The sequence below is a fragment of the Epargyreus clarus genome, unplaced genomic scaffold, assembly GCF_041222505.1.
Source record: "Epargyreus clarus isolate Ecla_fem2 unplaced genomic scaffold, WU_Ecla_fem_2.2 ptg000001l, whole genome shotgun sequence".
Taxonomy (NCBI): Eukaryota; Metazoa; Arthropoda; class Insecta; order Lepidoptera; family Hesperiidae; genus Epargyreus; species Epargyreus clarus.
Genome location: NW_027332209.1, coordinates 9,519,430 through 9,546,638, shown reverse-complemented (window position 1 = coordinate 9,546,638; position 27,209 = coordinate 9,519,430). Strand labels below are relative to the sequence as shown.

Genomic DNA, 27,209 nt, shown 5'->3' with positions numbered 1-27,209 from the left:
GTAATTACACATATTCAACATAATACAAATAAAATTATTTATGTGTGGGGTTAGGAACTGCGGTAATCATGGGCAAATTGATGAAGTTATGTATTATAAGAATTAGAGCCACCCTAAACCAGCCCTTTTAAATAAAATGTGAAAAATGGATAAACTTATAGAAACAGGCTTTGGAATACCTATTATCATTTCCTTCATCGGAGTTGGTAATGCAATCTGAAATCATTGTAAGAATTTGATAAATAATTTTTCTTCCAATAGTTTATTGCTCTAATATTAATATGTTAGGAACCCGAAGTCGTAGCATAGCTAGTTAAACGATACTTAGGTACGGCAGATTATCTACTTTTAGCATCGGCGATGGACAATTTAGTTATTTTTCGCTAGATGAAGCTAGATACGGCGATCAAACATCTGCTGGGGTCGAATAAGCGATATGAGCAACTTTTAAAAGGGATTTAAAATGTAATGTAACTATTTACAATACTTTTATAAATAATATAAATAGGAATATTCATTCGAATTGAGTTTTCGGATATAGTGATCTTATTGGAACAAAGATTAATCCTATAAAAATAGGTGTAAATTTATATTAAATAATAAGTGGTTTAAGCAGTTATTATTAAATTATTGCTATATTTGTATGGGACGTTATTGAAATTGTCCCTTTGTATTGTAAGGTTCTAATTATAAGTAATGCTAATGACTACTTTAAGCGTGATTTATATCTATTTAATTCTGACTTATATACATAAAGTTGAATACTTGTGAAATTAAATTTAAATTTAAAAATAAACAATAATTGATTAAAATATTTATGAAATACTTTTGTGGTTTTGTAAAATTAGTACAAATAAATAAAATTGAGATCTTTAACTTTGAAATATGTAACACTTACTTTGAAACTAACGCGTACAAATACGTAATATTATAAAGATACGAAAAATGGTTTTCTGTACGTTCTAATATTGGAAAATATCTGCTAAATGCATGCGAGCGGAGCTGCGCGGTGACACCCGCATATTGTTAATGAATATTTCTGGTAATTACTTTTAGGTATTCTTATTAATTTACAATATACAAATTTGATATTCTATAAAATTCTGCTAATTAAGATGTTGTCACATTTACATGTAGATAAAGAAATAGATTGGAAATGGTAGTGTTTCTATCTATAATATCTAAAATCTTATTATCTATATAAATTGCACTGAATCGATTTCTATGGTATTATAATGAGTAGGCGAGCTTTCCATGAATAAGAGCTATTGAGATACGTAGAGTTTTCGCTATTCATTTCGAAAATATCTAGAGTATATACACAGAGTTTATTTTGTGGTTGACAAAAAAATATTTTTATTGTATTATTAAATACTTGTATGTAATTGCACCTGTCGCACGCCATGTGCAATCTTTCTGTTGTGAGCGAAATGTACACATCTTTAATTTAGTAATAAATAGGCTTATAATCTTAAGTCGAAGCTTATAATGTATTTTTTACATTGTAACTATCCAAAAACTCTCATTCGAAAATTAAAAAAAGGAAAAATAAAATTATATTAATGTATGTTTATCGACACAATGATATATGAAAAAAATGCTTTCTTATTAAGTCTATTTCAAGTGTAAGTTGTATTTAATTTAATTAACTTATTATATTAGTAGTGTATTAAAATAGTGTATTCCTTTGATTATAATGAATTATTCTTATTATTTGAAATTATTTGTACAAAAGACTTGCTTCATAAAAGTGTCTACTTAATTTCCATATAAAAAAATTAAAGGCAAAAATTTTCTTGAGAAAATTCCGGCCTTCTTGAATAACAGTTACTGCAGTGATTTACTGGATACTAAGCTGTCATTCCAATAACAATGTTATTATTTAAGGGAGACTGATTTACATATAAGAAGCTGTAGTTTTATCTAAGGTCTTATTTTTTGAAAGGGCAACACCTATCTAAAGTGTAAAAGCAACGTTATTAGATTACGTTTAAGTTCGTTGAATTATGATTTTTGCTATGGGTTTTACTGTAATAAAAAATAACCCTTTTAGTTATTGCAAACATCATTGGGCTCTGCAGTCAGACACCGCGGAACTCCATAAAATTCACAAGAACACCGTTATAAGTTGCCTTAAAATTGCCTTTCATTATTGGAGCATTCCGTGTCAATATTATTCTTTTTAACTGAATAACTATAGTCTGATTCATAATTAGGTGTCCAAAATGTAAACAAAGAAATGTCACTGTCAAAATTAACAAGAAACAAAAACTTTAACAAACTCAACAAAAACGAAAACTTTAACAAATATACACAATTTAACAAACGCGTTATGTAAACGAGAAAACATTCGAGTTCGATCACAATCACGAAAATGAATAATATCAGCTACTAAACTTAAAAATTACGGCACAAGAAATGTTTTGGATTCGGATTGTGTTACCATTATCACATTTTAATTTTCTACCATAAACTTTGTTTTTTATTATTATTGCTGTATGTAACAAAATTGAGGTGATATAAATATTAGAAAATGTGAATTAATCTTCATTTATTTAGATTATAATTTTATTATTGTTGTATTATTGTAATATCGACAAAAATAAGAAACTACCATTTGAAACATATTTTCTTGATAGGTCAACACCTTTGTTTACAATTTGGACACCTAATTATGAATCAGACTATAATGAAAATTTAGTACTTATCGTCTTTTGGAGTACAGTAGATTCCATACACCTACCTACTTTATTTTGAATAAAATTTTGGCAATCGCGTATTATTTAAAGGTGAGATTGTGCCAATATACACAAATTAATAAAACCCAAACCAAAATTGGTGTTACATAATTAAGGATATTAAATAATTGCACGTATAGATACGAGGTATGATAAGTATGCAAACTTTTTCAAAATAGGGCCTAAGATCTGATTGATAGAAAATAAAACTTTGTACTGGATTATCCAAATATAATCGATTATATTACAGAAATTATTTTATTTAGTTACCTTTTTGTATGTAAATGTTTTAATGAGGACTCGCGTGGCGTAAAGGTTTGGTGGGTATTATGTGCAGAAGTTTTAGAGTACGACTCCAAATAGATTTCTGCTCACACAACCATAATATGGATTTCACACATACATATGTGTGTCAAATTCACCAATAGGATTACTTGATTTTCACTGAACGTAATATTATTGAATAAAGAACAAGTAATTACGCACGGGTCTCTTCCTAAAACTGGAGTCTGGAGCATACTCCATCGCGTCGCATTTTATTATACTGGTGAAGCATTGTAGTGTAATGGTGGAGGGGATATAGGTTAGTGGCCAATTCGTGTCTTTTTAGGGTCTTCTGTATTATAAAAGCATTCGGGAACGACCGCTTTACGTGACCATCAAAGTACGGAAGTGGTTTCGTAGCTCAATTACCAACTCTAAAAAGCGTTATCCTTCAAGACCGAAGTTCAAAGGTCGATACTCATGTAGATGCCTGAAATAGGTATACTACCTATATTTATAATTCCAGGTTACCACATCACGATCACGAATACACTGCTGCTATAAGAATAAAACAGTGAAAGTAGTTATGTAAAATGTATGATTGGGAGTCCGGTGTTCAAATTCCAGGTCATGTGATTTTTTTAAGTTATATATGTGGTAGAAATTGGGTGTCATAAACGTTAAAATTACACGAGGGTGAGTTTTTTAAAAAGGCTCTCAAAGATGTGTGATGGCTACCAATCTGTACTAGGCAAGCGTGTTGGACGTTGGTCTAAATTCTTCTCATTGTGAGAAGAAGCCGGTGCTCCGCAGAGGTACAATAATGGTCTCATGATTAGCGATGGGCGATTGTTCTAAAAAAAACAATCGAATAAATCGACAATCGACGGAATCAACAATCGATTGTCGATTTATTCGTAGTAACAAAAAAACAATCGAATAACAATCGACGTTCGAATAACAATCGACGTTCGAATAACAATCGACGTACGAATAACAATCGACGTACGAATAACAATCGACGTACGAATAACAATCGACGTTCGAATAAAAATCGACGTACGAATAACAATCGACGTACGAATAACAATCGACGTTCGAATAAAAATCGACCTTGAAATAACAATCGACGTACGAATAAAAATCGACCTTGGAATAACAATCGACGACCGAATACAAATTATATCGCGCGGCCACATACGTGTGCTCAGGACAATGTGCAGGTGCGTCGTGTTGCAAAGCTATCGTCACTTGCCACTGGTTGGAAAATGTAAAGTATTGTATTACATTTTAGTCAATTGTATATTTTGTTGAGAAATAATTATACCATAAATCATTTTGTATCAAATACTATGGAGTATCATCGATAATCCAGATGTCGTAGTCATCCCCTAAGTTTCTTTTCATGACAACGTTTTACAAAAGGGGGCCTCTGAAAAATATAATATACGTCTTCATGGCGCATATTATAGAAAAAGATTATCAGAAAATATAAAATGTCTTTTTAGCGTATATTATAGATAAAAGTTATCACAAAAAATTATGTACTCATAGTTACATTAAAATTAATCGGTGAAATACTATATCTTTAAAGAAAAATAATGTTAACAACGCGAGTAGGGTGTGAGAGTGTGTGGCCACGAGGCGCAGTGAGCAGTGCGAGAAGCAAGGTGTGGACGCACCATTAAATAACGGAATGCAACGAAGCAGCGGAAGGGTGCACGACGCACGTGCGCTTCCCCCACCAAATATATGACTGACTCAGATTTCTTAAACACAGAAATTAGGGGCTCCTCGCTGCTAGTAGCTTTGTGTATACTAAATAAAATTGACCAACAACCAAATAGCTTCGATAGTTGTATTTTACCTAACAATCGCGTATCGCTTGACTGCGCTGTTACTAGTTTTGCGTGTACTAAACAATCGAGCAACAATCGAACAATCGACGAACAATCGAACAATCGACCAACAATCGAACTATCGAACAATCGAACAATCGACGAACAATCGAACTATCGAACAATCGAACAATCGACGAACAATCGAACAATCGACGAACAATCGACCAACAATCGAACAATTTCGATTGTTCGATAGTTATTCGAATACAATCGAAGAATTTCGATAGTTATTCGAATACAATCGAACACAATAACAATCGAATAATTCGATTGTTTTTAGTAACAATCGCGCATCGCTACTCATGATCATGATCGTGATAATGGGACATACCATCGCCACGCCTATTTCTAGCCTAAAGTTCTACCTTAATTTTTGCGTTTTGGTAGAAGGGTGCAGATACCCTAGATGGTACCATGCGGGTAAAGATTATCCAAAGATGATGATGATACAAAGATGATCGCCTCATATAAGTATAGGTAAGTTCTAACTTACCTACCTATACCTATATCAGGCGATCATCTTTGTTCTGAATGGCCGCAACTCGTCTACGTCGGCTTCACTTACAATTCGTTTTCTATATGAAGAGTTACAGATATCCATGTGCGGCATTGATCATTTTACCCTCATGGAATATTGCATGTTTGCTTGCTACATCAATTCAATCTTATAAAAAAAGAAATGTGCCGGAGGTGTAGGTGTCGTTGGTAAATATGTCACTTATTATAATTTAATTAAATTTTGCTAAAGATGCGTTGCCAGTCTAAAAATAAAGTAAGCATTTTTTAGAAACTAACCTACTTAACTCGTTCGTTGAAAGTACATACCTACTGTACAAATTGGATAATATGTTGGCGATATGTTTCGAAATAATATTGCACAAGTTTCCTTTGTCATTTCATTGTTTTCTGAATATGGTTCTATTACAAATAAGCTCTTTAGGTTCCTGTTAGCTGTATAGGGAGTTGTTGGATTAAGCAGCAAACTATTGTATATTTTAAAAACAACAGTTTTTCAAGAATACGCAGATATCTTTTCCTACGGATATCGAATTAAAAATCTTTGAGTAAAGGAGCGATATGCCTCTGCAACTTTTTTAATCCTTTAGGTACCTACTTTTGATGCATGTGGATTGTGGATTTATTTTTCACTCTGCTTGCACATGTGTACCGATTTACATATTTCTAATTCAATGTTTAACTAATACAGGAATGTTCGTGGTTCATATTTAAGCTTTTGTACTAAAGTAGCTTCCATAAAGGAATCTACCACGAAGTCGATCGTGTTTCTCACAATATGCTCTATCTAAGTAGGAAATATTTTCATCATGTCACGACAATTCGAAAATTTACTTGCAAAATGTTAGAGGCAGATGTAAGCGCCATGCCCAATGCATGCGATTGTGACATTTCTTCTAAAGTACTTCAACTGACTATGGTGAAAGGCTCTACTTGTGTTTTGTTAACGGAAAACCTTATTGTATTCAAAACATTGTTTTAGAAAGATGCATAATACCTCTAAATTAGATTATACGGAAGACTGCACGGGACGTATCTAATTGGCTTAGGTTAGGTATACGTAAATACAAGCTGTTTGCCATTTAAAGGGCATGCTCTTGTTATTGGGTAGAGCTATCGATAAAATCTTATTAAATCTCTCACAAGATGACCAGGCGGATGAAGGGAATATCGTTAAGTCTTTCTAATAGCTATTTTATTAGACAGTATCTTATTGGATCATGGAGCATGTCGTACCTAAGTATGATATCTTATGATCAAAACGAATGAAAGCGCCCGTCAGCAGGTTTTTTATCATTGTAAAGAATCTGTAGTAATATTTACGACTATCTTATGATGGCGATAATAAAAACATGAAGCAATTTGTTATTGCATATCATAAAATCGATATTGCATAAAATATGGAATAACATCTTCCATAATTCAACGTGGCTTCACAATTATAACGGTTCGGCCAACGTTACTATAGAACAGTAATTGTTAATTCGACACAGTTTCGTGCATAAATCACACCTAGTTGCAGCGAGAGGTAAATCTGTACAATTTATTATACATTATGGTACGCAACATCCGCGGTGTACCGGGCTCCCGTAATCGCGAGAAAGACAGGAAGTAAGTTCTACATAGCAGATCGAAAGATAATTTCGAATCTATTGTCAGCTAACAGTTGTATGTTAAGGTAACAGAAAAATTGGAACCTTAATTATTGTAGTATAATATAGTTGTGTTGTTCTGAATTGCGATCAGTCAGCTGTCGACACATGCGGCCATTGCACGCGAGTCGTGCGCGCACTGCGGAGTCGCTCGTTTCCATTCTGTTTTTGCGCTACGAAATAATGCCGCGCAATTTCAAACGTACCGGTTTTCGAAATAAATACAATTGTCGAATTTGATAAGTGTATGTTTATTTTTATATCATTAAAAATACGTTTCGTTTTATATTGTATTCATCGGTAATGCTATTGTAAAGTAGTTTAATCGGATGTGTTCAAAATGTGTGTATTAAAATTGCCATACTTTGACGACGGAAGTGTTTGTGAATCAAAAAAATAATTTGTATTAAAGTGTTGTGGTCTGTGGATATTGCCGAGGATCAAATAATTAAGCCAAAGGTCAGTTATTTCACTAGCCTTGTTTAGAGATAATAGGACCAAAAATACATTTTTTAATGTAGAGTTTAGATATAGTACATTTATTGTATGCAACTATATACGGTTTATATACTTGATTTACGAATATAAAGTGTACTAAGGAATTCTTTAGTAATAAAATAAAAAATTCCAAGCGTAATTTTTCATGCGTTTCACGTTAATGAGGAATGGCAACAAGGAAAAATTCCGTTACAAAAGTTGAAAGTATTTATACGTTAAATAAAGATAATTTGAACTTATATCCACCAACTTGCAATTATAAACATGGACTATTGTCTAAATTTCTTACCAGTTTTTACTCTGAGAAAAGTTTCGAATACTGAACCCTACTGTCATATTGCAATAGAAATGAAACACGGAGGAAAGCTTAATTTTTAATTGATGTGTGCCGGGCACGCGCCGGGTCAGTACAAAAGTTACACTCAAATATGCTCTATGTGTGAACGTTTGGATGGTTCAACAGATAACACAAAAAGACATAGCAGCCCCTTCATTTTTTATGCAGATTTACGAGCTCGACGCTCAGTCTAGACGCACCTATGCAATGTCAGTTTTTAATTTATGTCCCATATAACAATGGATACTGTGAAGAGCTAATTAAATATTTTCTACCATTCAATTAAAGTAAATTACGCTTCAGGATTATTAAATCAGAATATTTTTGTCATTAAATTTAAAATATTATCTACGGACTTCCAGTAGGTACTTAATTTTAAATAAATTGGAGAGAATTCTGATATTTGACGGGGGTAAATTGGTTCGTTAATTAATACAGCTCAAGTACAGAGCGTATTTCGTATTTTACATTTATTATACTGATATTAATATAATTATTATATTTTTATTTTACCTTTAAAATTATGTAGGTTAAGGTTTTGAGATGTAGAATAGCTTCTTATGTAGGTATTTGTATAGGCATTACTCTTGCTAAGTACTTTGGCAATTGTGTTCGAAAAGGTTGACTCGAAGGAATAGCAAGCTTTTTTCGAGGACGTGTTTCGCACATTGCGAAAATGTGGAGTCTCTGATATTTACATTGAAAGGATATATGACCATTTAACCCCGCATCAATCAAATACCGCCGAAATAATGTGAGTTTTAAGCAGTATTAGTACTAAAGGATAGTAGGTAATAACCTGGATATACCTACTTGCCATACTGACAATTCAGGAGTGGGCATTCCACATCCCTTTATTTACGTCAATGCCAGTAAGACGTGATGCTTTAGGTACCATTCGATTAAAATGATCACGACCACGTAACTAGAGTTCATAACTAGAGCTGAGTGATACTCGTTGTATCTATTTTATTATGACGATGAAATTATTAATAACCACAGCTTTGAAAGGCATGGCAGAACCATTATTATCTGTGTACTTTATAGCATTGTGTTTCAAGAAGTCTAATGTAATGTCGTTATGTAAAGCAGTTTAAAAATTACTTACAAAAGAGTTTGAACACGGTAAAATATATGAAATAGACTACGAATATGTGAAATATCAAATTTCACTCAAATGTCACTGCTGTATCTTATATTGGTAGTCCCGAATAAATAAATAAATAAATGAATAAATGGAAATGAAAGGTCAAAAAACCGGGGACTTACGACAGCCACACCAATTTTTGTGTGAAAATCTTGGTCCTTGAGAGTGGCAAAGCATTTATGATTGGCGTCAGGTAGAGCCCGTGTTCTGGAGTTAGTTGCTAATGTCTATGGGTGGCAGTGACCACTTACTAGTGTAAGGGTATATTTTCATTACAAGCTTTTTAATTATTTTATGTTTATCTGTTTAATTGCTGGTGAGTAGCAATCTACCCGAAAACTATATAAAAAGAAATAAGGATATTATATTGTTTTAGAGAATAATATGTCCTAGAATGGATTTTACGCAGAGTTTACACAAGGTTTTGAAGGTGGTACTACCTACCTATCTAATAACAGCAGTGTTCGGCGCTGCTGTGTTTCGACCGGTGTTGAAGGGTGTGGTAAGGCAGACAGACTTTTCCGAGGCGTTCCAGCTTAGTCCTCAGGCGTAGCGGCGCATCTGTGGCCGACCTCAGGTAGGAATATCTAATCCTATCTGAGGTCATGGGCGGCAGTAGCCACTTACCAACAGGTGGACTGCATGCTCGTCTGCTACTATTATATTATAAAAAAGGTGGTTTGCATGCTCGTTTGTTACTTCACTCTTATAAAAATATACAACCATATAAACAAGTACGTATGTGACGCCACTGGCCACACGTGCGCTGAAGTAAAAAACGGATCGTTTGGGTCGTGCGTACCTAGTTACGCCGATCATGATAATGATAATGATAATGATAGCCTTTATTAACAATCTTATTTCTTACATTTTATGTTTTCATATTTTTTTTCTTTTTACATTTAATTTATTTTAAGCATTTGTAGGTAATTAATTCAATTTTTCTTTTAGACACCAGTTTCTTGATTGTCTTGCTTTCCAGCATAGGCCTCCCCGAGAGTTTTCCACAGAGATCTATCTCTTGCTTTTCTCATCCAAGTCGTTCCTGCCATCTTTTTAATAACATCTTCCCATCTTTGATATTGTCTACCTTTTCTTCTCTTTTTATATCTAGGACACCATTCCGTCACTTCTTTAGCCCATTTTACAGTATGACTTCTAATCAAATGTCCTGTCCATTTCCATTTTTGTTGTAGGATCCGGTCATGGACTAATAAGTCTATAAAATCCTCATTAAGATTTGCCGCCTGTAATTCTTTGAATACCATAAAGCTTTTGATTGTTTTAATGTGCATTCGATTGTTGATGTTTCAATGATTGGTAATTCATAACTCATACAATAAAAATATTCTTTCTCTGCTAATTTTAATTGTATGTTATTTTTTTAATAGTTGCTTTATATTTTTATTACAATAAAACAAGAATAACAAAAAAAATATAGTTAAAAATATATAAAAATTATTTCAAATTTACAATATTATTTTATATATACTAGCCTAGTAGACATAAATTATTTAAATTTACTTCTAAATAATAACAGATTTTCTCAATAAACTATATGAAACTTTTTTAAAGCACATACGTGACTTAAAAAAGTTACTTTTAAGGATTAGGTTATAGTGTAGGTACCCCGCTGACCAAATGTAACGTCGTAGAATCTACACAATTTTGAGGAATTTGAGGACTTTTTCAAAGAATTCTTAGACGCGTAATTTTGGTAACGATGTTTTCCTGCACGATTATAGCAAGTGATAATTAATTTCGAATACGCACGCAACTTTAAAAACCAAAGTGTCATCCAGTAAAAGGTGGGATTCGAACTTTGGACCTGATTAAGATGACAAATTTCAACTACTACGCTATCGCTTCTTCCCTCATATACAAATTACACTTATACTATAAATAAATACACATAGTATAGATACCGATGGTAAGAGCAAATTTGCGACAGTAACCTCTAATATAACCTATCACGTTTTCGCTCCCAGTAAGAACCCTAACGCTTATCCAAAAGTACATTTTGATTGCCACAAATAAATAGATTACAACAAAATCGTTCACAATATACAAATACACAAAAAATATACAAAAAATATATAATAGCATACATATTACGCCAAAATAGTCCCTAAGTTCTATAAGTACCTACTTGTACCTACTGTACCTAGTGAGGTACCTACTTGAAATACGAGTAGGTATTATTTTATTGTTCCAGTAATCTAAATTCTGAAAACTATTGAATGATATCTGCAGTAGGTATCAAGGCAGAATTAAATAGGTACATACAGGCTTAGTTCAGTAATGCCACAATAAGCTTTAAAAACACGTCCCAGAAATAATGAGTCTCCTCAACTCAAGGTATTCTTCACGTAGACGTAGGTATGTTTACTTCCTCGCATCTTAAGAAAAACATAATGACCTCCAATGTTGTGTCTGGCGGTTTACTCGATTTTATATTACAACAAATTAATCTTAGTGTCTCTGAGGTACCTACGACTTATTGAGACGTTTTGGATTCATTTTAATTATAACTTAATATTACAGTGTATACTAGCTTAGCAGTTATTTGCACTATTTGGATAAAAATAAGAACTAATTATTGTCAAGTATTTAATATTAAATATTATCAAATCTTTGTATTTGTCGATCTTCTAGTTAATCTTTGTTCTTTTTAATATATCAAATCATAAATCAAATATTCATATCAATTATGATTAAATATCAATTAACAAGAGTTAAGTTAAGCTTTTGTCTCACTTTTCATTCAAACTCTAGTGAGTTGAATGAAAATTGAGACAAAAGATGATGAGAGAATGTAGGTACACCGCTCTTACGTATAAAATATCATTGCTTCTTACTACGACATTTCGTCAAGATGGATCGATCGATCGATGCTACGCCTATATTAAACAACATCGTTGTGACCTAAAATCGTGTAATCGAATCGGATGTTTTTATCGATTTTATGTAATAGAAAGTCGATATCACTGCTCATCTTGGACCGACATGCTGACAACTTGCAGAACGAATTCCGAATTAGTCTCGCTCGAGTTCTCGCGACCTTCGACTAACTATCGTCGCAGAATCGAATCGTCTCGTCTCGTAACTGTAAAGTAAAACTAGTTTGGTAGTCGGCTGTTTCTCTATTAGGATCGGACGCGTTCCGCACGGTAGGCGTTCTTTCTATACTTTTTCTCGAGACACTCGTACTGCGTAGACGCGAGGTCCCGTGGTTCAGACCGGATTCGTTTCGCATCCGCCCTCATTTGCTGTCGGCTTTTCTTTTCTCATGTAATCGCTGGTTAAACACATCTGTTTTCTAGAGCAAAACTCGTACAACGTATAATTGAGAGACTTAACTAGTTATGCTTAGTGCGCTTAGTTCTCGATATTAATTTTCTGTGTTGGAAATAGTTCAGTTGTGTTTTTTCTTTGTTTCTTACATACATAACTTACGCAGCTGTCCACGTCTCAATTGCGTAATATACATAGCTCGGATATTGCAGTAGTCAGAAATGATTTGTATATAATGTTCTGCCTATTCAATTTTGGTTTCAAAATCGTTGTGTTACCCAATTCCTGTGCAAACTTTTCCAAGACATAAATATTCAAGCTCCCGATCTGTTGAAGTAATAGAATTTATGTAATTTTGTTTTCTATGCTCTACACCCAATAGTTTGGTAATAAAATTATGTAGTTTCGTAATGGTGGGCTGAACACGTTATAGAATTACTGTATTATTTCTGTATGAGGAGATTTGTTACATTTCATCAGAAATAGGTAATTTCAAAATAAAACTGTTTAAATACTATATAGTACATATATTGAGTAATATATGTATAGAGATCTAGTTGTATGGTAATATTCGGCATTTTTTAAACAAGTTGTCCTCGGCCCAATAGCTTATTATAAGTATGGAATTATTTGGCAATATAGTATCATTGTACGTGGTACTGAAGTACCAGATTATGTTTCTAAATGTTTTGGGTACAAATGATGACTTGCATGCTGACAAACACAATAAAGTCTACCTACATGCATACGTATTGGTAAGGTAAGCTAGATAAATTTTGCGAGAGACTGACCCTTAATTCATTTATAAGTTTCGATTATTCTTGTAATACGATCTAAGAATAGCTCGCTAGGCATGCGATGATAATAATTTCATATTAATGGCTAATACGTTGCAATTCATTCGGTTGCGTGAGATCTGTCTCAATAAAATAAAAGGCAATAAAATAAAGATTCATTTTATGAGCACTCAAGATTTCTATCGTGTCGTCCATATGAAACGGCAAAACTGTTTTTTCACACGCGTTAAGATTGATAGCAAATAAGGCGAAGGCGTTCCACAGCAGAGTTTGTATAGGGATGTTACACTTGTGGCTTTTTTGCTGCGATTAAGCGATTGCGTTCCACAAAAAATGCATTAAACTGTACAACTTAATTAGTATTTTATAATTAAAGGAGTGAATAAGTGATTAATACGCTAGCTACTAATTATATATGCCTCGGCCATGATAGAGTAAATCCTTTAATTGCTCCCAATTTAGTCATACGAATTATCATAAGCCGAAATCCTGTACCTAGCAAACTTGGTAGTAACTGTGGCTTAGAGATAACAAAGTTACTTTTTAGTCACAATTGGGTAAGGAAACTGGATCGAGCTATCTGTAGACCTGTAGGTACAGTATCGATACAATAAATTAAATTGGAATTTATATCTATGATTTAGAAATGTTTCACCTTTTTTATACATAGATTGATAGACATCGCAATATTATTACACAAACTTGACCATCGTATTGTTGTCACCAAGTCGTTAAATCGCAACATGAGAAATAATTATCTGTCATGAGCCATTGAGGCAATTTCAGGTTGTGTCCTCCGGAGAGTGAATAAATATTTACACTTCTCGCTGGTAGCACTTGCAAAATGACGAATCGTGTTGCTTAAGGTAAATATATTTTGAGAGGATAGTGCTATGTATTGACTTCAATAACAACGAAGGTTACTTACCTTTATTATCATGGAGTAGTGTTGTAGTGACGTCACTACGCGTCACTATATGTATATTTATACGTAGGTTGTACCTTTATTCTGTTTGTATTAACAAATTTACAAATGTTGATCGATACGAAATCGTAATGGCATAATTGTGTGAATTATTTCACAAGAGTACGTAATGTTCGTCAAATATGTGCAGAATAGAATTTATGTATAATGACGTAAGTATGTAGATGTACAAAAATTGTCGACTTTCAGCCGGTTCTATCGTTCAAAAGACTGACATATGACGGAGGAAAGGTTTCAGAGTAGGGAGCACATTTAGATCGAAGGTCTGAAGAAAACAGCGTGAAACATTTGGAGTCATATAGCATGGGATCCGTTTGGGTGGCTGCATTTACGAGAGTCCTGTAATAAATATTGAAATTTTATCTTCTAAGAGTTATTGATGTTTGATTAATTAAAACAGTCATGTTATAACGTATAGCACCTAGAAAGTTAGTGTGTAGAAAGTGCGAATTAATGACTGGATATAATTAACGATCGGCGTGGTACAATGGCCAACATATCAGTCTGCTGTGCTTAGGTTTATGTTAAAATCCCAGTCAGGTTACAAACTGAAAATTCTCTGGGTATTTAGGTATCTGTACACGTGAGTATGTAAGTAAATAATATGTGGGCGTTTGTTTGTGAGTGCGTATTGTCTCGAGTGTACTCACATCCAGAATCAGAGTGCAGAACTTTATATGAAACGTATACAAGTAAAGATTTTTTTATTAATGTAATGTTCTTACTTAAAAACAAAAGTAATTCTATCGACATTTACCGAGATGAATACACAAATAAACAAGTCGTTCATATCATAATCTCTTGAATAGCAGTGATCTCCGCGGCGGTTCAAGGGTGAGCTGTATAATAACCGAGTAATCGTAACTAAACAGCCATCATCATTGTTGGGGCTCGACGCCTGTCTGCCAGCTGTCGGCGGCTGAAGGGAACAAATCGTCCACACCCGAATTGCTTTGACCCGTCACACTTAACAAAAGAACCCGACCAGAAAACGTTAAACGTTTAGACTTGTTATGGCTTTTACATTTGCCGTCTTTTATGGTTTTTCTCTGTCCTAATGGACGTGTTTATAACTATATTTCTATGACCTCAATGCTGGGCAAAGTCTTTTCCACGTTCTGGGAGGTCTAGAGTAACATTATTGAAAATCCAGGTTATCGCAGATAATCTTTAATTTACAAAATCAAGTAACATTTAGGTACAATATTTCTCGATGCCATTTCCTAAAATTAATCATTTCATCTACTTCATTATTCCGCTGTTGATATATTTAATTACGTTAACTGTGACTGTAGAATGCATTTAATATTATAAACACTAAATAAGAAAAGCTTAGCAGCAGGTAAAAGACCTGAAGTTTCATTATGTAAGATACGAGCAACATTATTATAATTAAAGTTGTTTTAAAAATGTATGTGTACAGGAAATTTCAACATACGAGAACGGATACTGATAATAATAAATCAAATTACATTAAGAGGGTTTAATGCGATGGCGTTACTACGGCAGGTGGAAAGCGGAACATACTCATATGTTTATAATACACATAATATATATGTCTACCCCGGTTTCATTACAGCTTTAAGAGTAAAAGTAGTTATCAGTTACAAAATTCGTTTAACGTTGAGTATGATAAATGTTTTGATCACTTTCAACTTAACATCGCGAAAAATAAACTCTGTTCTTAACGCATTTCTTGGAATTGAGTTTTGGAGAATTTAACAAAATTTTTGGTGGAGTCATGTAACGATGTTTCCTTCGATAGGTTTTAAGAATAGACATATAATGAGTTCTTGGAAAAAAAAGTAAATATTATAAGCTCGAGGGTAGGTGCTGATGCGAGTGGTGCCATCTACTCAATTTTTGATTTACGATTACTATCCATAGTAGCTTTTCCGATACATCTAGTCAGTAATGACGAAGGTACTTAGTTACATCTGTAGTAAGACATTTCCCCAGTGTTCCAAAAATATTTCTTTTGTAATGTGTTAAATGTATTAAAATGATTATTAAGTACAAGTGTAAACAAAAATGTGCTGGTAAACAAATAAGTCAAAATGAGTTCAGTCACTGTTGGGTAAGTAAGTACGCATAATAATAAATTTTGTTGTGTATGATTTTGTTTGATGTCGGCAATTTACGAGAATCTGACGCAAGCATGAAAAGATCACGTTCTTATGATTATAGTGCGGAGTTGAGAATAATTATACTCGTTATAAATTATTTTAAGTGAATGATAATCTGTGTAACTCAGACTTGTTTATGCGAATGAGCAACGAGTAGCGAATTGATTGATTTAGTCTGGGATGGGATAACGAAATAGTTATAAGGGCATTCCACCGTTCGCGTAATTAGATGTTTTCTGGGGAAAGAGGAGAGGGAAAATTTTCTCCATGATGTTTTCGTAGATTTTGATCGCAAAAACCTTAAGGGATTTCTAATTAGAGATCGAATTAGTACCCAATATTTCCTAAGTTGGTAAGTAAAGTGAAACCATTCTACCCGACCGCTCCCTAAATTACGCCAAGATTACATTAAAGGAACATTACCTTATTCATACGAGAAGGTGAAAGATCAATAGATCAAGGTTTAAATTATTATTGTTCAGCAATACGCCGAGTTGGGAGAGTTGTCACACTCATTAAGTTACCTCACGTGGTTAACCTTATACCAACATATTACACACAGACAAACTAATTAATTTGTAGTCGGGAAGACCTTATAGGTACATACATTACACAAAACTTTTTGGCATGAAGCTAGATTCGCTTGCAATATGTAAAAAAAATAGACTTGTCTAAGATTACAGCCCAGACGTGCGTGGGAGGCCGAAAACCAAACTATGAGTCAAAGCTGGTAACATTTGAAATGCAAATACATATTTCAGCTCATTACTGAAATTGTACAACATGAATACTAAAGGGGTACTAAACTTTAGTGATTTGCTATGCTAATTTTAACTAGTCGTTCACCATGGCCCGCGTGTTATGTTAATAACATGCTAATGATGTATTCGAGATGCATAGTTTTGACATTTTTAGTCAACCTCGTGTTAAATTATAAATATGCAAAATTGGATTTAAAGTCCATTAGTCTTATTAATTGGACAGAATCACGTGTCGCGGTAATAAAATTACTACTTTATTTGAAGCGTGGATCACTAATGGAAATTTCGATTTCGTTATTGGATTAAAGTTTAAAGTGTCATTTGTTCTATTAGTGCAATTTGAGCCCAACAATTATTCATTTATGCAACGATTGTACATGTTACTTGTATAATAGCAATTGTACAATAATTGTACCTACAATAGTAAGTGAATTAGTATTTTTTTTTACTTTGGTAACTATTTAATACTCACGACTCCCAGATAAAGCTTAATTATGTAAATAGTTTAAGGTTTCTCATTTTAAGTGACCATATATGTCTTATGAGGAAATAAACCCAACCTGCGTTTGAATGCTTTCGTTTTAAGGGCGATAAATATAATAGGTAGCGATATTTATTTTTACTAAACATATCTGCATTGAAGCTACACGATATATGCTTAACAATAAGGCTTAAAAAGAGATCGAGATGTAATTATTTGAAGTAACGATACAGTATAAAGAAATGCAGATGTAAATTTGTGGAAACATCTCTACTCGTATGTTAAATTGGATCCAGACAATCGTTAAATCTCGAATTCGTCACAGCGCTGGGGATGCCGTTAGTTTGCAAACAAAGCGATAGTGACTAGAATTCTGGTGGTATATCTATCTACAGATACGAACTGCTTTAGGGTCGTCCCTCACTTAGTAATCCAACATGGATTTAAATGTGATGAAATCTCTGTCATCTCGGTAATCACGGTTATTTACAAGATTTAAGTACCTCTCATAATAAGTAAGATAATGGGAAAATTCAAGCTTCTAATTTTATCTACAATGAAGTTAAAGGGAGTCGAAAATGGCGTGAACTGCTTCGAACAAAGGATGGTATGGCCGTGCCGCTTTCTTGCTCGACTTGGCGGAGCACTGCCCTGACTCCAAATAAAAGTGTGTGCTATATGTTTAGGTATGGTATAGACGTACCGAGCCTAGGTAATCTAAAAAGTAGTGGTAGCGGTAGATGTAGGCACGACTCCAATGAACGTTTATTATTTAATTAACATCAATAATGATAAAAACGTTAGCAGACTTTGGCAAATGTATCATGCCTTATGACGTCTTCTTTTAAAGCATTTATTTAAATAGAATAGAATTTTAGCGTTAAGATTAGTGAGTCATAGCCGTAACACTTTAAATCAAACTATATTTTAGGCATTTGTTTCGTTCTTGTTTCGTATGACAGTCGGTGAGTGAGGGAGGCCTCTAGGCGCAACCTACCACGTAACAGGCTCGCGTGGCGGCTCGCATGACCGACGTTGGTTATTGTTTTTCTCTATTTCTCCATCGATGGCCATAAACGCAGAACCAGACCCGCACCTGCTCTGTCAATGTCTGGATAATTTAATGCTCAGTGAGTTAACGCCTGGAACAGACTTACTTTGACTTATTTTTACTAGAAATGTTATTCACAAATAAATTGATTTATTTGAAAAAAATATTTAAGATTAGGCTCACAGCTTACCCGTCAGACAACATAATCTTATTGACGTAAAATGTGAGATATATTTGTAGTAGTTGTATCATCATCATCATCATCATCAACCCATTACTGTCCCACTGCTGGGCACGGGTATACTCTCAGAATGAGAAGGATTAGACCATAGTCCACCGCGCTGGCCAAGTGCGTAATGGTAGGTTTCACGTACCTTTGAGATTTTTTTTTTATAAATCTATCAGGTATGCAGGTTTCCTCACCATGTTTTCCTTCACCGTTTAGCAATTGAGGTTTAGAACCGTTTAGAATTAGAGGTTCGTGCCTGGGATTTGAACCTCGGACCCCTCGATCGAGAGGCCGAGTTTCTTAACCACAAGGCTATCACTGCTGTAGTTGTACGTACTACTCGATACCCATAATGCAAAGCGACCATATTACTACCATGGTGAAAAACCCGTTCTGATTTATTACTTACCTTTCATTCTTTATATAGCTCTTCAGGAAAAAACGAAGCAAAAACATAAACCTAGTACTCATCTACGTCGTACTAAAGGAACTTCTGCGCAAAGTTACATATATCTATCTACACCGATTTACCTAAACTGTACATTATCGATAATTTAATATTAAATAGAAGATGTATTTCATGTAACAGTATTATTTTTTATGTAATGCTTGTTCTTCCTTCCATACTATATTGACGTATTATTTACATACTGTGAGTAAATATAAAAAATAATAGGTTTATTCGACTGTACTTTCGTGTTGTGATTATACGTACTAGAGCCTTTGCGTATTTCATATCACATGATATTGGACAAGGAAGGACTTCGGTTTACCAGCTGTCGACGTTTGAAATCAATACTTATTAACCGCAGGCATTGGTTCCTGTATGGGGACCAGTATCGATATATCGTATTAGTGAATCGAGGCCATATTCGTTTGTAATTATATCGGCTTATGTACATATGATAATATAATTAAAGTGTCTGTCTTATCTACATACATATCTTAGGCGTTCCAAATTAGTCCTAGCAACACAGGATATTGCCATTTCAGGTGGACTGCATGCTGGTTTGCCACTTCTATATTATAAAAAACTTATTTTTGCATTATGAGAGGAGTAAATTATTTTGTCGAGTACCTACTCGGCCACTCGGTAAATGTAGTACTCTACCCATCACATTTTCCCTTATCTTATCTTTGCCTTAATTATTTTTACGGAAAGAAAAGAACTGATGCCATGAAATCAACTGTTGAAAAACGTAGTGCTAAAAATACTAATTTAGGTATATAGGTAGGTACATCATTAAGAAACTACCCTAATTCGTATGTTAGGGCCATATTTATATGTCACAGACATAAACATACTTACAAAAAAAAAACGTAACTCGTATTACTTGTTTTTGATGTTGCAAATGTTTTAAGTTTGTACACAAAGCCGTTTATTTTTCAACTAAACATATTATATACATACATAATCATTATAAACATTATAAACACATTGTTTACATGGCGTCCCTGAGCTGAATGTTGCATGTAAGGCCTTCATATCCAATTATGTGCCATTGCTACTGTTTCGTAATTGTTTGGTTTCGTGTACCAAGCTCAGCGTGTTGACATGTTATTGTAATTAGGTTTTCAATGTAATGCCACCAATTAGTTGGAAATACCCACACCGATTTTCAGATAGCAATCTCGAGCAACATGTGACTATTCACATGTACAACAACCATACTACAGGGTAGCGACAAGTGTCGGCAAACAGTGGTGATGTGAAAAGCATCGCAGCAGTCCTGCAGCTGAGTTGTTCTACAAAATAATGTCTTCGCGATAGCGTGGCTGACTTCTCGTGCGCAGTGGTTGCTATGTGATCAGTATCGCACATACTATTGGTTTCGATGACAAAGTGTGGTCTACGTGACTAAAACTATGCATTTTCATACAAAGCACCCACGTTGTATCGCTGTGGTGCAATTATGATATAGTGTAGTTGAGGTACGTGTGAACAGTCACCAAGATTGCTATCAAGTAGACAAGTTATTACAGAAGCGGGTACATGATTAAGCTATTTCATGTCGCTAGTTTAATTGGTATTTAAATAATTTATGTGATAAGATGAAAGTAGGTACGTACTTAATTAACACAGAAATGGGCATTATATAAGAGTATAGGCGAACCTTCCGTACAATATGGTTCCGTTGGGGCTATTAATTTATTCTATCAAGATAGGGAAGCTAATTAATTTTTTTTGTGAATTATTTTCTTATACGTGACGTAGCCTTAGCTTCAGCCCGCTGAATAGTCCGTGCGGGATTGACAATTTTTTTGGGCAAAATTTGACAAAATTCGAACTTTCATTGGTAAAATCGGTTAAGATTTTTATTAATAACGAGCCATTTACAAATCATGACAATAGACTGTACTGGACCTAGAAGTCTTCTAGGTTTCTGAAACTAGCCCTTTTAACAGAAAACAGATATATAGGCACCTTATATTAACACTAATTACTCTGCAAATTCGAATTAAAGGAAAGCAAATCAAGTTCAGAATTCATTCATACTTCCTTGTGCTAAATAAACACCACTGTCTCCTCAAAGTCAACAATTAGTCCAGTCTTCCTGTCTTTGTTTCCTATTGGTTATCGCGAACTCGGTAGCAAGATGATAATGAGCCGTGGCAACAGTAATTTCACGGTACGGTGCGCCTCTACAAGTGATAATGACGTTAAGAGATGAGTGGAGTGAACGGACTGGAATGCTCGTAGGACGTACATCCTTAATGATTATACGTTTCACTTTCGTTTTTAATGGATTTCAAATGGATTTTGGATTTTTTATTTTTCATATACGCGTTGACATTATATTATAGACATTTTATTTACTTGTATAGTGCAGTATGCTTCAGATATTTTCTATTTTATTTAAAGATGTTCTAGTTACTTTTAAATATCAAATGGTGACTGTGGTCATGTGGTCGCTTAAGTGGACTTCCAGGTGGACTTGACGCTGACTTGAAATTCGTTCATTACTGAGGATGATGGGTCCCCTCTCAGAATGAGAAGAATTAGGGCATAGTCCACAATTCTGGCCAAGTGCGAATTAGTAGACTTCCCATACATTGGAGTAGTTTTTTAAAGATTTTTCAAGTATGCTGGTTTCCTCAAGAAATATTGATCATCATCTTTAAATTAAGAACTAATTAATTTACTTGTAATCCGCATACAAATTTGAAAAATCTGAAGCGCGATTCTGGGTTTGGAACCTCGGAATCTAAACTAAGAGATCGTTCAAACCGCCATAACTGCTATCATACCACTGTAACAGCAGGTCCGACCCACAAACAGCACCATTAAAAAGTTAGATCATTACGTTCATTGCGGGTAACTAACACCGCAGCGTAAACTAGAAAGCGTCGGTAAACCCACTCGCATCCCACTGCGCTCGGTTTTCGCAGAGCACTCACCTTTTACCCACTGACCTGCTAGATGCGCTCGCGTTGCACTCCTACTTCCGATCTTGTGGTAATTAACTCCATAGGGATTTTCAACACAGAAAATGCTAAAAGAAATACGGCGAAAACGCTATCGATAACCATAATCCTACGCGAAATCAGTGTCATGTTGTTTTATAGGTACGGAAAATGATACTGCAACTGGATTATTGAATCCAATTTTTTAAAGGATACTTGTTATTCGCATAGATTACACCAATGAGGTTATACGAGAGAAATGACGGTGATATCGAACTATGAAGAGTTCTATTATACAGTCTTTTCTTTGTTATGGTGGTGGCTTCATTCATTCGCTGAGGCAGTTATATAAACTTGAAGCTAAATGTCAAAACCGACATTACGAGTAGGTTCATAGATATATTTTGATATCAATTTTTAGATTTTCAATATACCTACCTAACAATGACAATTCTGGAGTACACACCAAACAATCTGAGATCCACTTTTGATTAATATTAGTCTTCATAGTAGAACGCAAATTTGACTGCAGAATCAATACCAGTACCTAAAGTGGCAGTATGAGAATTTTCACTATTAAGTAAATGGTTAGAAAAAACTGTTTTTTTTATAATCTACTACTACTTATTTGGCTTCGTGCAATATATTTTACTGGTACAGAATACATGTCTTTTAATAGATGTATTATTTTAACCATAGAAGAGAAAATCAAGTTTTTCTGTTCCATGATTTTAACCATGTTATTGTGGATATGCAAAAACTTGAATATTCGGTTGCAATCGAGGCAATAATTTTGCATATGCTTGTCGCAATTTAATTCTTGCAACGAATGCCTAAATATGGAAAGCGTCGTATTTCACTGGAATTTGCGCGCTGAAATATGGTAAGGTTATTGTGCACATGGTTAGTGCGCAAATCCAATATAAAATTGTGTAGAAGAGTAGCTACTTGGATAGAGCTGAAGGATTATTTCTTTTTTACACCTTTGATAATATGATGTTGTTATCAGGCATGACAGTTCATGTATACGATACCGAATTCGCTTGCTGAAGTAGCAAACTTTGTAAAGAGATTGTGTGTTTATAACACCCACAATCAGAATAATTTGGAATTTCAATAAATGTGAGGCGTGTTGTGGACAATTATTCAGAGTTATTTAAGAAATAAATAAATAAGTGATACTTGCTTATTTGAAGTCGATAAAAATAAAAATGAACTGTGTATTTTAATGGAATAACTTAACCTTTGTTTAGAAAAAGTTACGCATTAAGGCTTCGTAGTAGTTTTATCCTAACATAAAAGGTTCCAATTTCATTTTACATGAAAAGTCTTTTATTCCTAAACTTTCCTGCTGAATTTAAAATTAATCCGAGAAGTGATAATTTATGTATTCTCTGGTATACTTTATTCATTGGCCGCCCTTAGAAGTGAAAGTGCGCTGGATCGGGCGCGATACGATCTCGTCTCATTAGTTCCCTCACGCTCCGATCTAATGAGCCGAGCGACACCTCTTCGGGCACACTGCTCTTTGACTCGATCCGGCTTTAATTGTTCTTTAAACGTACCTAATGTATAACGTGAAAAAACAACTTGAATATTTAACGTGATAAGTTGAAAATGGACATAGAAATTGTTACAAGAAAAAGGTTTAAAAAAATATATTTAAATAGATTTGCAATTTAAGTAGGTTTTTGTGTTTATTAACAATCTTTTTAGATTTTGTATTATATGAAAAACTTTTTAACAATTACAAAAATCGATAAAGCTGTCCACCTTCAGATATGACTGTGCCTTCGCATATTTTTGTTTTATTTTCATATTTTTCTCTGTGGGAATCTACACATTACTTCCAACGGATATTGTTAAAGTTTTATAGTGATAATATTTTAGGCAATACCAATAATATTAATAAATTTTAATAAAGTAATATCACAGATTTATGTATGAACCAGGACCGCTTAAATGTCACAAGTTGATCTGCATATGAATAGCACTATTATCATCTGTTTTACGCACCAATAGACATCGAATGATTATAAATTGATTTATGATAAGTGGTATCGTAACATCAGTGAACCATTACCTTCCCAATGCTGGGCTTCTTTCAGGGTTGAGTGCGAGTTAGTAGACGTCAGCTTTTTATTATGTAGCGGGTTGTAAGGACATTTTTTTTTATCATATAATAAACTTATTGATCATTAATCATACTTATTTAACTATGAGTTTTTTTAAAATTGGTGGGGCTTGTAACCTAGAATGCGGAATCAAAATAGTACTATTAAGCTATCACTATTTCACGGTGTCGCCTATAGAAATGTTAATCAAAAATATTATTATGAATCATCAATCAGGTATGTACGCCTAATGAGCATTTCAAGCCGGCGAAGAGTGCAAAAAGTCTAAGCGATATTTTAAGGCTTTATAATTACGCGGTATTTATATTGCGTTTGAGAAGCGGACAAGAAATAATCGCTGTAATCAAACAACAAAATGTAGTCAGACTACTTAGGAATTCACACACGTCTTCGGAGTGATCGTTGTGAGCGTTTACAATTAAATGACGGATAAGTGCTAGTATCTTTATTCATGTCTCTGCGGTTCGTGCTGACGCATAGTCTTGCGCTCGTAAAAATCTGTCTGTTGGGACCACGCTTGTATGAATTGCAGATTTATCTGTCCCGCAACTGTCGCGTTCCTTTTCTTATTCAATAAACTGTAGGAACGCTTAAACAGTTCCTATTCCATCGAACGTTGAAAGGCTTTTAAGTGTTCATTTTTTTTAAAACTTCAAAGGTAGTTCAAAGTGACGGACAACCTCAAGAAACCAATGGTTAGATTGTATGTTGCATATTTTACCTTAAGTCAAGCATGAACGTGATTGCTTAGGGATAATAATTAAAGTTATTTTATGTTGTTGAAACTGAGTTATGTTTTAATGTAAGTACGAGTATATGGCAATGCAATATTACTTAATGAATCTGCTACAGGATTCTCCATATTATAAAATATGTTCAGAACATCACAAACCTTTACGTTTCAGTGTGGTGGTTAGACCTTAATTCAATAAGAATCTTGACGAACAGCGATTTATTAACCATCATGCCAAATATAAAAAATGCAAACTCATTTCCTTCCTAGTAGCATATTATAATTGTTCTTTCAATAAACACAATATTGGTTACAGACAGAATGAAGCCACTAACAAGTTGTTATTACTTCTAAGTATCGTACGCCCCGTGTACGTTTTATTGATTAGCCAAATAGGTACCGTTGTTTTGTTAATTATTAACTGTAACTCGAGTAGTTGGGAGGTCAGTGACTGCGGTGTGTTTATTGTTACGTGTGACCAATTGATAAATTACATCCAACGCACAAACTTCGGATTTATCGCCTCAAACTAATTGACACGTGTTTTTTCCAATCAGTCTTCATAAAAAATTGTAGATACGATTATTGAGGTCTTTACGTCCCGAGATTGAGAGAAAGAGCAAAATTAAGCTATTCGCTTTACGTTTTTTAATATTTTTATTTCCTATTGGATTACACATTTATACGGCTCGAAATGTTAATGTTTTTTATCTCTACATTGAGCAACTGACTAAGGTCCGTTATTAATAAGTAATTCAATTCTGGCCTACTAAGATCGAAGTTTAATTTTTTATACATATTTGGACATTTTGGTTGGCAGAACATTAGATTTATCGATTATATTATTTAGAAAGGGGAGTACTTAGCATATATACACTCTGTTTCTCAGCTAAATCTACTGGTAACAGTCGATCGACAACAGACATTTTTGAATTTGAAACTTTGAAAGAGAAATGGTCGTGCTCTATCGATACTAAGTTTTATAATTAACTTTATTTTTAAAAAGAGAGTAACATAGAGCTGTTTTGGGAATTACACGGAGCTTCTTTCAGAATTTCAGCGATAAGTACATACCTTCAGTTATTTCTGGATTACTAAAACGATTAAGATTTTCTTCACTATTAAAAAGCGAATATATGAAAATATGATCGTCAATTTTCAATATAAGATTGACAATTTTTACTAGCAATTTGCCGAAATATGAACTTGCGTGATCGATACGATATTGAATAAAAAGCGTGAAACTTATAACACTTTCTCGATTCACAAGTCACGGTATAAGAATAATATAAGAACTTTATACTAAAAATCAGCAATGCAACTTATGTATACGAAAATTAAAATTATATTTGTACGCCATTTATGGCAGAATGAGCGAAAATTCTTGACTGTAACACCAATGTATACACCTTATTCTACAAATAAAGACTTTGTATTTGTATTTGTATTTGTAAAATACTAAATTCGACAAACTAGTTTGACAGATATAATACCAAATATCGGACTATCAATATTTTGGCATCAACATGGCAGCAAAATGTTGTTTGGTGTAATTTTAATATTAAGCACTTGATTGCAGGATGGAATGACTGAAACATCGAATTTATTGCATTTCAGTATATTTCATAGATGTTTTTTTATATTTAGAGATACTTATTACACAGGTACTTGCAGTAAGCCTAAAAATATTGACAAATATTAAGGAAGCATAAAATACGGAACCATAATATTTATTAAAGTACTGTTACATATTATGGTAAATTAGGTATATTAACGAGGTAAGGACGCGTAAACCCAACTCCTTGACATTTGAATAGAATTTTTTGCTTATAGTCGATTTGCAAATCCATTAGTGCGTAAATAACATGTACTTTCCAACTGCCTTAATTTACATAATGTTGCCATACGTAGGGCGATCGCCTGCTTAATTCAACCGTGAAAGTTACACTTATGTAAGTAGGTTAAAAAAATAAGACCCTTTGCGTTATCGTAAACTACAAGTGTTTAGACAGGTGCTGCGACAATAATGGTTGAATAAACATGTAGGTAAATTGTAATACTTATCGTGTCTGCCCTAAAACTTGGATGTACAAAATAATATATTGTAGGTTTCTAACCACTTTTCAGTTAAGGTACAGTCACTTAATATATTTTGGAGT

At 33.8% G+C, this 27,209-nt stretch overlaps 1 protein-coding gene across 1 annotated transcript in view; it reads left to right on the top strand.

Moving 5' to 3' along the window:
- The first annotated feature begins 7,163 nt into the window (after positions 1-7,163).
- Positions 7,164-27,209, top strand: part of ASPP (Ankyrin-repeat, SH3-domain, and Proline-rich-region containing Protein) — a 401,632-nt gene continuing 381,586 nt past the window's right edge. The window contains exon 1 of the mRNA XM_073073478.1: positions 7,164-7,530. The gene's annotated coding sequence lies outside the window, so the exon portion shown is untranslated. The remainder of the gene's footprint in view (positions 7,531-27,209) is intronic.